The sequence below is a fragment of the Amphiura filiformis genome, chromosome 10 (assembly GCF_039555335.1).
Source record: "Amphiura filiformis chromosome 10, Afil_fr2py, whole genome shotgun sequence".
Lineage (NCBI taxonomy): Eukaryota > Metazoa > Echinodermata > Ophiuroidea > Amphilepidida > Amphiuridae > Amphiura > Amphiura filiformis.
Genome location: NC_092637.1, coordinates 33,197,678 through 33,210,962, shown reverse-complemented (window position 1 = coordinate 33,210,962; position 13,285 = coordinate 33,197,678). Strand labels below are relative to the sequence as shown.

General features: G+C 36.7%; 1 long non-coding RNA gene across 1 annotated transcript; it reads left to right on the top strand.

The window, feature by feature from the left end:
- The first annotated feature begins 1,423 nt into the window (after positions 1 to 1,423).
- Positions 1,424 to 11,934, top strand: LOC140162761 (uncharacterized). The gene is made up of 3 exons (XR_011860342.1): positions 1,424 to 1,552; positions 7,377 to 7,516; positions 11,294 to 11,934. It is a non-coding gene; the product is annotated as an uncharacterized lncRNA (long non-coding RNA).
- Positions 11,935 to 13,285: the final 1,351 nt, after the last annotated feature.

The following is a 13,285-nucleotide window of genomic DNA, read 5'->3' as shown; positions in this document are numbered from 1 at the left end:
TTTTGAGCAGGTCTGATTAATTTTGAACTTGACCCTCTATGCAAAGTTCAATGCTCTTTTTCTACTAGAATGAGGGTGCCGTTAAAATGCCTCCATATAGCAGATTAATTAGCACTGCACTAAGTACTTTTCATCTGCCAAAATGACAACTTTAACATGATTTGCACGATTGTAGCGCATGCTGCATGTAAACTGAAATCTATTGCACTACAGGATAAGACGTCGAAATAATGTTGTTACTGCGTCACGCGGTTTATCACTATGCAACATTAGGCCTACTACTTTCCGTAGGAAAATTGTATCATTTTGAAAATATCGGCTTATTAATATACGTAGGCCTCCATAATGGTCACCATAACTACTGTATCATTTGTAGGCTAAATATTACAATCTATTTGAAGAAAAGACGAAAATGTTTTAAAATATTTACACCTTGACGCACACCCAGGAAATAAAATAAAATCAGCCAAAGGAACAAGCTTTCATTTTGATGTTCATGAAATGATGATGATAAGGAAGAGGATTATATCGTGTTATAAAGTAGGCATGGATGTATGAGTCATATATATACGGCAGCACGTCATGTGTTCACGGGAACGGTTGTAAGTCGCAAGCCCGGTATAGCATAATTATCGACATACTTTTAAAGTATGATGTTTTGCATAGACTTTTTGTATCGAGTTTGGTGATAAATTACGTGTTCGTAACTATAAAAATATTTGTCAACTTGTGAATCAAATGTGAATTAAGAAATATATTGCATTATATCCTAACAATTTTGATTAACCTTTTGCGTGGTTCGCAAATAATTTTAAGAATTTTTGCAATTTTTAGGAAATATCCCACCCAGTTATGTATCACCACGTGGTCATTTTTTAATTCAAGGGCTTATACCACTAAATCAGACTTCTGCCAGCTTCTGCCCAAGTTTATCAGTCATATAGTGCCATCTTTACATTCAAAATGTGACAAATTGATATAATATTAGCAATTTTAGTGTTCAAAATCGTGTTTAAATACAATTTCTTATTGTGAATGTCACACAGGTTAAAAAGAAACGGGAATATTCGGGCAATATTTAAGACTATCTGCGCATGAATACACAAGGGAAAAATGTAGTTAGCAGTCGTCAAATCGGTCTTTTTATGTATCGCTGATTTTCTCAACAAGTAGCCGAGCAATGTTAAAGCTAATGACCATGGTATGCAAAATGTTCTTCTCTAAGATGATATACATAATTTATACTTTAAAACTGGGAAAATATCTACTTTTGCACATAAACGTGAACTCTACTTTCATAACTTTGCGTGTATAAAATCAATGCGAAGAAGGTTTTTGTGGTGTGTTCTCTTTATCATCACACAGCTTGTCTCCCTTCGCAATGATGAAAAATTTCCACACGACGGTGTCGCTATGACGCTATTACGCTGAGCGAACGGTAGTGTGTTGTTTTGCAGTGTATTCGAAAACATTTCATTTTCTCAAAATTTTTGAGAATCTATTACAGTCAAGCCAGAGAAGTAATTGGTGTGGTTGATGCATTCCTAGCCAGGTAAGCGTTTGAGTTTCTTTGCAAATTAGCTATTTTAAGCTCAGTATCATGTCATGCAATGCATGACATGGTACATTGTGTACAGCTATGTACATGTACAGTACACCCATCGTATGGCTCGACATTACACAATTGTCACACTATGTCAGGCTGACGAGGCTGTGTCAGTGTTCATTCAATTGAAAATGTATCCTTGCTCGAGAAGTCAAGTCACAAATTTGTGCACCGCAGTGACCGATGATCATGAGCTTCACATTCGAGGCTACACTGGATTTCAGAAAACAACGTCAACGGCAATCCCTTGCTCAGATTTCGCGGTGCGGCGCGCCTGTTAATGGTCGACGTCTGGCGAACTTTGTGTTCACTTCAAGGCGCCGATCTGCAATGAGTAACGATATGATGCACAATCAGCTAATCAGATTATCTGTCTGTTGATACGATTCAGCCAATCAGTACCCCACCTCCGTAAATACATGTACTCAAGACTGTGCACACGCTCTCAAAATGTAAACAAGTGACATTCATACATTTGTGCTATATAACAGCCTGCCATTTGGTCAAGAGCCGGGCATATTCAGCGTTCATACATTCACACTATGTAACGGCGCGTGATTGGTGTCCCGGATGTGCGATCGCCAGGTAGGAAAAATAAGGAAAATCATGATTTTTGATATACGGTAATGTTGCTTGTACGTTTTTGTTATTATTTTTATGAAATAAGAATCACAAAATGTACTGGTATGTATGAACTGGGTTCATTCATATATTTTCATGACTAAAAACCATTTACTCATGAAAATATATGAATGAACCCCTAATTCATGCCCGGCTACTTCAGCGTGATGATTTCGGTATAGAAAAGAATGCAAGAAAATCGCGTTAAGAATCTTACATCTTATTTTTTGTTATTATTTGATGAAAAACAATCACTGAATGTTTGGGAATGTATGAAAGGGGCTTATTCATATGCCTCAGGCATAAACAATCAATCATGCGGGCCCTCAGTTTCATGAATGAACCCCTAATTCTTCTCTGACAAAAACTTTACGAGACCATTGCATTTGAAATCTAAGCATGAATGCCATGTACATGTACATTGTACTAGCGACAGTTCAAAATAGCCAATTCTCTCGGTCAGGGTTGTTCCATCCATTGCACTTATTGCGATTCTGTCGGTCAACATGATGTCACTTTTGCCATGATTGGGCTATTCCATCTTGCCCCTAGTGTGACACAAAGGGGACACTTACCGTTGCACTCAATGGGGAAATCACAAAACATGCAACAAATAAATACTCTTGATGAAATAATTTTAAGCTCGATTTCTTATCAGGAAATCAACTTTTAAATAAATTACCATACTAAATTAATTGGTATTTTCTGTGCTGAGAAAATTTTCTTGAACTGAAAGGCCCTGTACAAACCAATAGGGATTTCGTGAGGGTGTCCGCTTTGACATACGTGGGAAGAAGTACATACTTTTACTAAATTCCAAAAGTACGGTATGTGTTTTTGTATACAATTTACAAAATTTATGTACATACAAAAGTAGGCCTACATACTTTTGCAACATACTTCCATGTGTGTACGTAGTCGTTCTCCTGCATGCAATTTTTACATACCGTAACCACCCGGGTATAAGCCCACCCCCATTTTTGAAGTGAAATCTGCCATCTAGGGGGTGGGCTTATACCCGAGTGGTAAAAAAAAAAAAAAAAATGCATACTTTGTATAATTCAAGTATATACATTTGTATATTATGTCATTATTGACTGAAAACTACCTCATGTGCTGTGTGCAAAACTACAATGTACATAGTATTTAATACATACCGGAACTTTGGCAAAAGTATGTGGTTTTGCATATGTATGCAAAAGTATACAGTACTTTTGCAAAATACATAATATATATATATAGGCCTATCGCCATATAATGCAATTTCTACATACATGTACATTATAAGCACCCAGGGCACTTAACAAAGTCATTTTGGGTGGACAGTTATTTTTAACCTGGTTTACCTACATGTAATCTTTACATGAGGCGTTTATTAGAGGCAATTACGTTATGTTATAGGTCCTGAGGCGTTCTAGTAGCTTTTCTGGTGCAGACAATGCATTGCAAGTTTACACTAGACTTGTAGTCCTCCAACTATTTCACTGTATTGACGACTTGACGTCTAACTGTCACTTCAACATTACATGTAATGTTACCCTTAATTGAAAATACCCTACATGTAGGTGGGTGCTTATTGGGGCATGGGAGCTTATTGGAACAAATTTATACGGTTTATGCAAAAATACATGCTAGTAGTTTTTTGTTTAGCCAGGGCTGAGTATCCCCATTTTGAAGGACTTTTTTTTTGCACCAATTTTCGCTCAAATTTTGGGACTTCAGGCAGAAATATGCCTGTACAGTGTTATGGGGAAAATTTTCAAGTTGATAAAAATGTTTATGTCAGATTCAGTTTCTACACAAAATTTCACCCTAGAAAATGTTCCTTTTTAATTAGGATATCTTTCACTTAAGTTTCCACCATTCTGGCTGCAAAACGTATATAGTCAAAGCTTGAATGCTGTTTTATGAATATTAATTACGGTACAAATCAATGCATCAACCAAAAACACGATGGCAATGGACTCTAGCATCGAATGCGTAACTATGTGCCAATTTGAAGATTCCACAGTTCACAAGTAACTCAGTTCAGGTCACGAAGGCGAAGCCCCGGGGGCGAAGCATATCAGTAATGCTAAGTGCACCTGTAGTCGTTCTTCTATATAGCCACACCACATGCAATCTTTTCAAAAATGCATACTGTGCAAAGTATTCAAAACTGCCTTATATCTGCATACAAAACCATGTACAGTTTGATGTACAATGTACTCACTACTAGCCTGTATTTATTTCATATTTTTTGCTCAGGTACACCTGAGTGAATATATACATTCAGTTTAGACCTTGACCTTTGAACCTAAGTAGCTCCAAGTCAGGCTTCTTCTGCAAATGCTTTTGCTTTGTCTTCACTAGAAATATTTTATAGTATAATATTTGATAGGATAATGCCTGGTAATGGAAATGCAGACTATAAATGCTAGCTACTAAATTAACCTCACTCCCTATGACATAGTTCATAATATATATGCAGCAGTGAGATATCTAACTTGAGGTGGACATAGACTATTAGCCTCATTTCCCATGAAATTATTTATAAAACTGTGTTCTGTAGCCCATAGTGAAGGGTTTTTTTAACCTGGGGATGATATTAATCATAGGTGTTGACAGATTGATAGTGGTCTGGAAGTTCAAGTTAGTAAATTACATACTGCTCATGAACTTATCAGATTTTGTTTGCCAGCTAGGTCAGTGTACATGGCCAATACAATGTACAATACCAAATACCCATGAACTTCTTACTTAAATTTGCATTGAGAGGTAAGAAGGCTTGTTCTGACCAGGGTATGGATTTGATATAATCAGTCCAGCATTTAACAACATTATTAACAACATTGAATTTTAAGGCCAAATGTTTACCTTCTCCATTACATTGCACACAGTATTTTGATGCATTACCTGAATAGGTTTAGTTTCATTATTACCTTCAACTTTTACTTTTACTCTCTAGTTGAAAGTGGCACTAATGAGGTTTTCAGCATTTTAATAGATCCAGTTTTAAACCTTTAACTTTTACCTCATATCCCTGCTTTAACCCTCTTTCAAGTTGAAGTCCAGTGCATAATGAATATCATCAAAATGTCTTCTAGATATTATATTCATACATATTCTAAGCTAACTGTATTCTAATTCAATATTTTCTAAAATAACACATTGCCTTTTGATTTATTCTAAAGACTATGGTAAGTTCTGATGTTAAAGCCACAATGTACCATCTTATACATGTAATATGAAATTGGTTAATATTTTTCAAACCTGACTTTTTTGGCATATTTGTAATGTTTACACATGTCACAACTTGCACCTAAATGGAATCAGCCAAATTGGTTGTGTTTGTAGGTCAACAGAACAAAGTTTGACATAATGTCATTTATATAATTCAAAGAATTGTGACATTATGTCCTCCTATATAGAACTGCGTGTTAAATGGCCAAAATAACTAACCAGCAGGGTTTCTTTCATTTTACCTTGTTATTTCAGCTCAAAATGGACAGAAACCCTTCCGATAATTATTACTAGCAGTATTTCAGCATTTTGAGTATAAAACAAATTTAAAATTTGAAGGAAATCATCTTTAATTAAAGCCTTGTTGTTTTCATACAATTTTAATTGAGTTTGTATTAAATTATACAAGTTTTTATTTATTTCATGATCCCCTCCAGCTTCATCATAATTTTGCACTTCCCTACCAAAAACAAAACAAAAATACCAAAAACAGACTAAGGGATATTCTTATCATTTTGGACAATGCTATAATCAGCCTTCTGGAACGTTAAAATTTTACTGTATTTCCTAAAACTATTTATGAATCATCCAAATCATAAGAAACCTTATCATTATCTATCACACATCATATCCTATATATACATATCCCAACAGACTCTACATTAGTAGATATGCAGTCTCTAAATATTGAAGAGCTAATCACCTAGTGGAACGTATTTACCCTTTTAATCAAAATGCTTAAGGATCTTCACAATCTGATATCTTAATCTTATGTAGGCCTACATATAAAACAATATCATTAGCCCTAATTATAAGAAACGCGACATTATTCAGCACCAACAACCTACATTGCACAACCATGTGTTCCAATCATGCCTGAGCACTCCCTTTTAAAGGGTTTTTTATTATACGGTATACATGTATGTACAATTACTTTTCCAAAAGTATGTGGTTTTGCATAAGTGTGCAAAAGTACATACTTTTAATACAAAATAGGCATATTCCTTTCCGATAGCCAAAACCCATGATTAGCGTTAGGGTTAGTAGGCCTACATTTTCCTTCATTGGGGCATGCTTAACTCTATAAAATCTTACAAAGAAAACCACTGCACATGTATGCATTGTCATACCCAGGGAATCGATGGCTGATGGGCCAGTGACACCACCGTAGCTACAAGTGGGTGTCTAAGGTTGAATCCCAGGTTGCCAAGTGAAAAATTTGTTCATCTTCTCCTTTTTTTTTTTTCTTTCTCCTTTAATTTCTGATAGCCAAAAACCATATTTAGCATTAGGGTTTATATTCATAAATATGCCAATAGTATATGATGCAAAACTATACAGCACATCGGGCCACCATGCATGTATACTATCGCAATATACCAAGAATGAAGTTGATTGGTTGTTGCGATGTTGTGTTAAATCTGCAGAGTGGATTATTAATGAAAATGTGGGTAAAATATGCAATAAAAGCTGCTGAGTAGATTTATGAAAATGTAGGCAAAATATGCAAATTAGCTTATTAATATTCATAAATATGCAAATAAAACATGACATAGAACTATAATACAGCAGATTAGACCACTATGTCCTATCACCATACCAAGTTTGAAGTTTAAGCTGCAGAGTAGATTAATGGTTTTGCTTCCGCCCGGACAAGCCAAAACAAACAACCATTTGGATGATAACACAAGCTCCACATATGTGTGGAGGCCAAAAATTCTAATATGGAGTCAACAGGTTTACAGAGAGAAACTCCTATCCTATAGCTAGGCAAATCAAACAGTCCGCTGCTGCTCAGAGATAAAATCAAACATGTATGAATATAGTTAAAGGCAAAAAAAAAATGAATGGAAGACTACAAACTGTGGATGGTAACATAAATATATGAGAAGTTCTTCTTCAACCTATTTTTTTTTTTCTTTTCCAGATTTTGCTTGCTAAATATGTGAAAGGAGATTACAACAAGAGTGCTGTAACAGTTGCAAAAATACTTTTCTGTTCTCTCTGCCGAACCCCACAAGAGCTGCAATCAGACAATGTTGTACATTTTACAGGTGTTTGGCTCAGGTAAGGTGTTCATCTAAACACCTCAAATAAAGAAAGTCCGCAGTCATGTAACCCGTCCTACACCAAACCCTAATCTTGTTATGACAATTTGATTGATAAGGTCGTGTGCAGAATCTTGTTAGCTGCAATTTGGTACCAAATTTGCTACCGAAATCTCTAAATTCATAGAGATTGATAGCAGTATATGAAATTTGGTGCATTTTCAAAAGTTGCAAATTAAAAACAGACCACGCGAACCTGTAGAGGTGAATGGCAGCGCACGACCATTGACATATTGACATAGCCCGAAACAACCGCTAGGTCATATCGATCACATCGTGCTCTAGTATTCATCAGTAAATCACTGTAGCCATCCATGCGTTTTAAACTGACAATTGAATAAAGCGCGCATTTGGGATAGTCGACAGGGGCCCATCGTGGGCAAGCAAGGTTGACCATATTGCCACGCTAAGCCATTTCGACCGCATGCTTCGTTTTGATTTGCAACTTTTGAAAATGCACCAAATGCCATAAACTGGTATCAACCTTTGTCACTTTTGAGTGTTTGGTAGCAAATTGGGTATCAAATTGGAGCTAACAAGATTCTGCATACGACCGTATCAATCAAATTGTCATAACAAGATCAGGTTTTTGGTGTAGGATGGGTTGTATGACTGTGGACTTTCTTTATTTGAGCAGTTTAGCTCTATGAGCAGGGCTGCAAGCGGTCCTATATTTCCTATATTTTTAAGATTTTCCTATATTTCCCTAGAAAGTTTCAAAAAGCCCTATAATCCCTATATTTTCATATTTGGAATATTTTTTGCTGAAGGTCTTTGTATTTTTATAAATGCCTCCCTGGACCCCACCAATCAGGTTTATTTGTATCCATTTCTATAATTCCAGGTTGCATTTTTGCCCTGCAATTTCAGTTAATTCTCTAACTTCTTGGGGCTTTGCCATATGAACCTACACTAGACCTTTTCACAGTTCATGTTGAGATTTTGCATATAAAATAGAGATAATCAGTGTGGTGTTGAATGCTGACATCTTGTGGGTACACTACACGCTGCGATGGCCGTTCGTCGTTCGATCTCCATGAGTGAACAGCAAAATCACCGTGTTGATGTGTGGTCGTGCGTCTTGAACTCGCCACTCAAAAAAGGTGGCAATGTCAAATTAAATGATGATATCTCTGCCAAGCAAGAAGTTATTGTCACGCTTGTGGTCTCATTTTATTGCTAAATAAAATGCACTTTCAACCCAGTAAAAAGAATTCTGTTAGCCTTTTTAATACTGACACTGCTTCATAGAATTCAGAATGGGCAGAGTGGCGGAGGTGGGGATGTGGAGGTGGGGATGTGGCACACACAAACTCTATGGGATTGATATTTTTAGTGCATAATCTGCTTCTGTAAAGACTGTAAATTGGATTTTTACTCTATTTAGTATCTAAAAGACTCATGAACTTACAGCTAAACAATTCTACTTATTGGTTTAGTCTAGAAAATACAAACTTTTCCATACAAAACTACCCGTTTTCATATCAAACACTGTAGGGTGTCTTCAAAATCTAAAAGTTACTGTAAAATTTTAATTACCCGTACTGACTTGAGTATAGTCCCACCCCGTTTTTGGGTGAACATTTTTCAAAATTGGGGGGTGGGACTATACTCGAATTTCAAAAAAAAATTTTAAGTTTTTTATTTTTTCGGTTTTGTAGTGTCCCTGGACCTAGACCTAAATGGTAGGATCATTCATGGTTGACCTAAAAAAAAAAAAAAAAAAAATTCAAGATGTTTTGTATTTTTAATATGAAAATTGATAATTTGTATTCATGTCATAGTCTATTAATGATTTCAAAATGCATTGAATTTGAATGCATTTTGAAATTAGAATTCAAATTAGAATATCTCCAAAGCTATCAACCCTAAACTAGCAAAAGTATACATTTTTGGAAAGCTGGAGGCAAAAGCAATTTAAATATACACATTTCAACTCATTGTACAGGGTGACCTTGAAGTTATACAGGGTGGAATAAAAAAAAATCCAAATAAAAAATGGGTCACTTAATGTATTGCTTATTACTAACTTGCAGTTATAAACTGAAAGTAAACAACATTGATTTGGTTAGAGGTTAGGGGGAGCCTACTGACAATAGAAAAAAAAAAATCACAGCTGTTTGGTAATCTTGGAATACAGGGTGTCCCAAAATATGTTCAAATTTTTTTACAATTCAACATATTTTGAACTGAAACATTTTACCCTAACCCATACAAAAAAGTAAGTCCATAATTAGATTCCTCATCAAATTTCCTCTCAGAAAATGTAAACTATGACTATGATAGGATAAGTAATTAAAATTTAGGGCAACTTTTAGATTTTGAAGACATCCGCATTGCTTACTACAGTGTTTAGTATGAAAACAGGTAGTTTTGCACATAAAAGTTTGCATTTCATAGACTAAACCAATCATAAAGAGTTCAAAATTATTAAAAACAATTAGCAGAATAAATAATTTTTCAAAAGAGCTCTTAACCATGTCTGTAGCCCATATGGATGCAAAGATATGATTAGTTGATTCAACGCGCACACACAAAATCTTTATTTCCCATAGACTTTGCAAATACCGCCACCGCCTCATCCGCCACCGCCTCATCCCCCACCTCGGTCATTCTGAACTCAAACAACTCTAACTCCACTATCTTAGCTGATAAACAATAATATTATTCTCCTTTGGAGGTCTGTTAGGGCACACATTTAGCTACAACATGACACCAAACACACTTCAATACCTGTTTAAGCAGAGATATAACAATTTGAAGGAGTCTCAATTTGGAAAAGCGTAACAAAACCACCATTTTTGGGTGGCGAGTTCAAAAGCAGCGTGCCATAAATACTATTCATCTGCCAAATATGACAACTGTAACATGATTTGCACGATTGTAGTGCATGTAAACTGAAATCTCATTGCACTATTTCATGTTCTAAACCATAATCCCCGAAGCTGTAAATAAAGTTTTAGCTCATTTTGGACTTAGCGTACATTATTCTCTTCCAATTTATTTAATATGGATTCCCGGAAGTAAATGACTGCCCAATTTACCCTTTACTAAACGTTTGTTTTATAGTTATTGTTATATGCAGTATTTTTAACTTTTTATGGCCCCACTGAGCCCACCATATGCATATGGGTGACCCTGCCCCGCTTCACAAATTTGTTTGTCTCCTTTACTATTGTAAGGCTTGCAGTCCTGAGATTAGGTTTGTATACAGCCAAGACACATGGCTTTCATATGGCTCAGTCAGGTCCCTTCTAACCTTAAAATTGACATCCCTAGACTAGTCAGAAAAAAGGGCAAACACTGCTCGGTCACCCCTATTGCACTACATGTATTTGAAGTTGCTTTGTCCAATAAAGCCTTGAAATTATTGTATTATTCTTATTCCAGTTATATTAGCAATTCTGTAAACAATATTATCCGGATACGCAACACAAATATTCTTATGCATGTCATTTTAAGTGTCCATGTGCCATTTTCGAAAAACTAGGTGAATGTAATACAAAAGCAACCCGGTTCCAAATGCTTTTGAACTATGTTTATTCAAACAAAAGAAAGGAATTCCACTATTGCTGGAGTGTGGCTAACATGCAGTACAAGCAGATCAGGAAATAAAGTTACATTAATTATAACTGTTCCAAAATGCTAATAACACATTCATGAGTATCCACAGTCAATTGTACAAATGTATGTATTTCTTACTATCTTCTCTTTCTGTGACTCTTTTTATCCATAGAATCATTTGATGCCCTCGTTGATGCTACAAGGGAACAAGTGACAACATCCATAGCGACACAGTCAGTCATGTTAGCAGAGGGAAACTTTCTCAATCGTCAACATCCACAGATATGCGTATAAAAATGAATGATACAAGCTGCATAAATATGATGAACAAATACATTCACTTTATCTATTTAGAAATGAAAGGCTTTTAAGACCAGCACATTTACATGGATTTGTTTCAGTGAGTGGTCATTTCATATTACCAGTGTTAGCAGAACTCATTGTAAAGCTGACAATGTGGCTATAAATTCAAGTCAAATCCCTACCTTATTAGAATGAGAAGCATGTTCTTAAAACATATGGAAACTATATTTGGCAAATAATGTGAACTATAATATAACCTTTCTTAAGATTTTGTGAATGATTAGCAGTGTTAGAAATATGCCTCAAAAAGTTACAGGCCAGCCGGGCTTGACCTCAAAAGGTTACCGGCCAGCCGGGCCGGCAACTAGATGCCAGTCAGAAAAGTTACCGGCCAGGCCAAAAAGTTACAGGCCAATGGCCTGCTGACTGGCCCTATTTCGAATGCTGATGATTAGCCAAGTCAAGTCCAGACAAGTCAAGTAATACTTTATTATACTATTCAGCAAATTACTTCAGCGGTGTCGATGTCCTTCTGCTTTGTCTGATTATCACATAAAAAAACTACAATCTTAGAAATAATTACTCGAACACTTTTAAGGGCTTATTGGAAATGGTCGCCCTCTCTACCCCTGTATAATGTTTGCATGCCCAATATGCTCATCTTCACCATATCATCTCCCAACATTGTTTGGTGGGGAAAGGGGAAGGGTACGTATGCTGAAGATGAACATTGAGATAACACTACTATAATCCTTAGTTTCCAGTGACTCGTATAGCGTGCGCACTGTACTAAGAAGAACAGGGGAATTGGGTGTTCGAACACATTTTGTCCGGGATTGTAGGTCACACGTTGCTACGCAGTTTGACTAGCGAATGAGGTGCCAATGTGATTCTAGAGTTCAGTCTTTGATCAAGTAATCTCAGGGGCGTAGCAAGAGCATCAGGGGCCTATGGAAAAGGAGCAGTATGGCCCTTTTAACCAGGGCGGGATTTAGCCTACCTTATTGGGGCCCTGGACCAGGCCAAAATTTGGAGGCCCCGAACTCACATGCCGAGGAAGGTATATGCACTAAAGTCAGTGGCCAAGTTTTGGTTTAACTAAGGGGGACTAACATATTTTGTTGAATTCAATTTCAGACTATCTTGGCCCCAGATCAACATAAATTTCTGAATTTGAATGAGCGCGAAGCGCGGAAAATTTTATAATTTTGCCTTATTTTGACCAAAAAGATGCTGTTATTGGGGTTACAAGAAAGATGCATAGGGCAATTTTGGGGCCCCCAAATTTTTTTTTGGGGGGGCAAAATTGCCCTGGACCTGGGCCCATCTGGCCCAATGCTATAAAAATCCGGCCCTGCTCTCCATTATCAGCCCTTATTTAATTTTCGCTTTTGTGCTCGGGTCCCCTGAACCCTCGGGGCCCATGGACTTCATCCATCCTGTCCCCCCACTTGCTACACGCCTGAGTAATCTTCATGTGTATGCCAATTGAGTTTGTCATCAAAATAAATAAATTAATTTCAGAATTTATATAGCACTTTTTTCAGAGGATTCAAAGCGCTGTAATTTCGCTGCGTGGTGAATCATCACAATCAGATCGCATCAACTAGGCTAGTTGCAGCCGAACCTGGCGCAAACCTATCCGCACTTAGATTGTAACATCCACCCATTTTCTGCAGCTTCCCAAATTCCATTGGGTGAAGGAAGTTTTTGATAACGAAACAACTAATCACCGATTTTGAAAGCAGGAGGAAACCGGAGATCCCGGAGAAAACCTGCGAGCAAACATGGATCGGGATAAACCAAGTGCACATGAGTCCTTGGGCGGCGCCGGGCTTGAACCCGGGACCTCAGTGGTGCA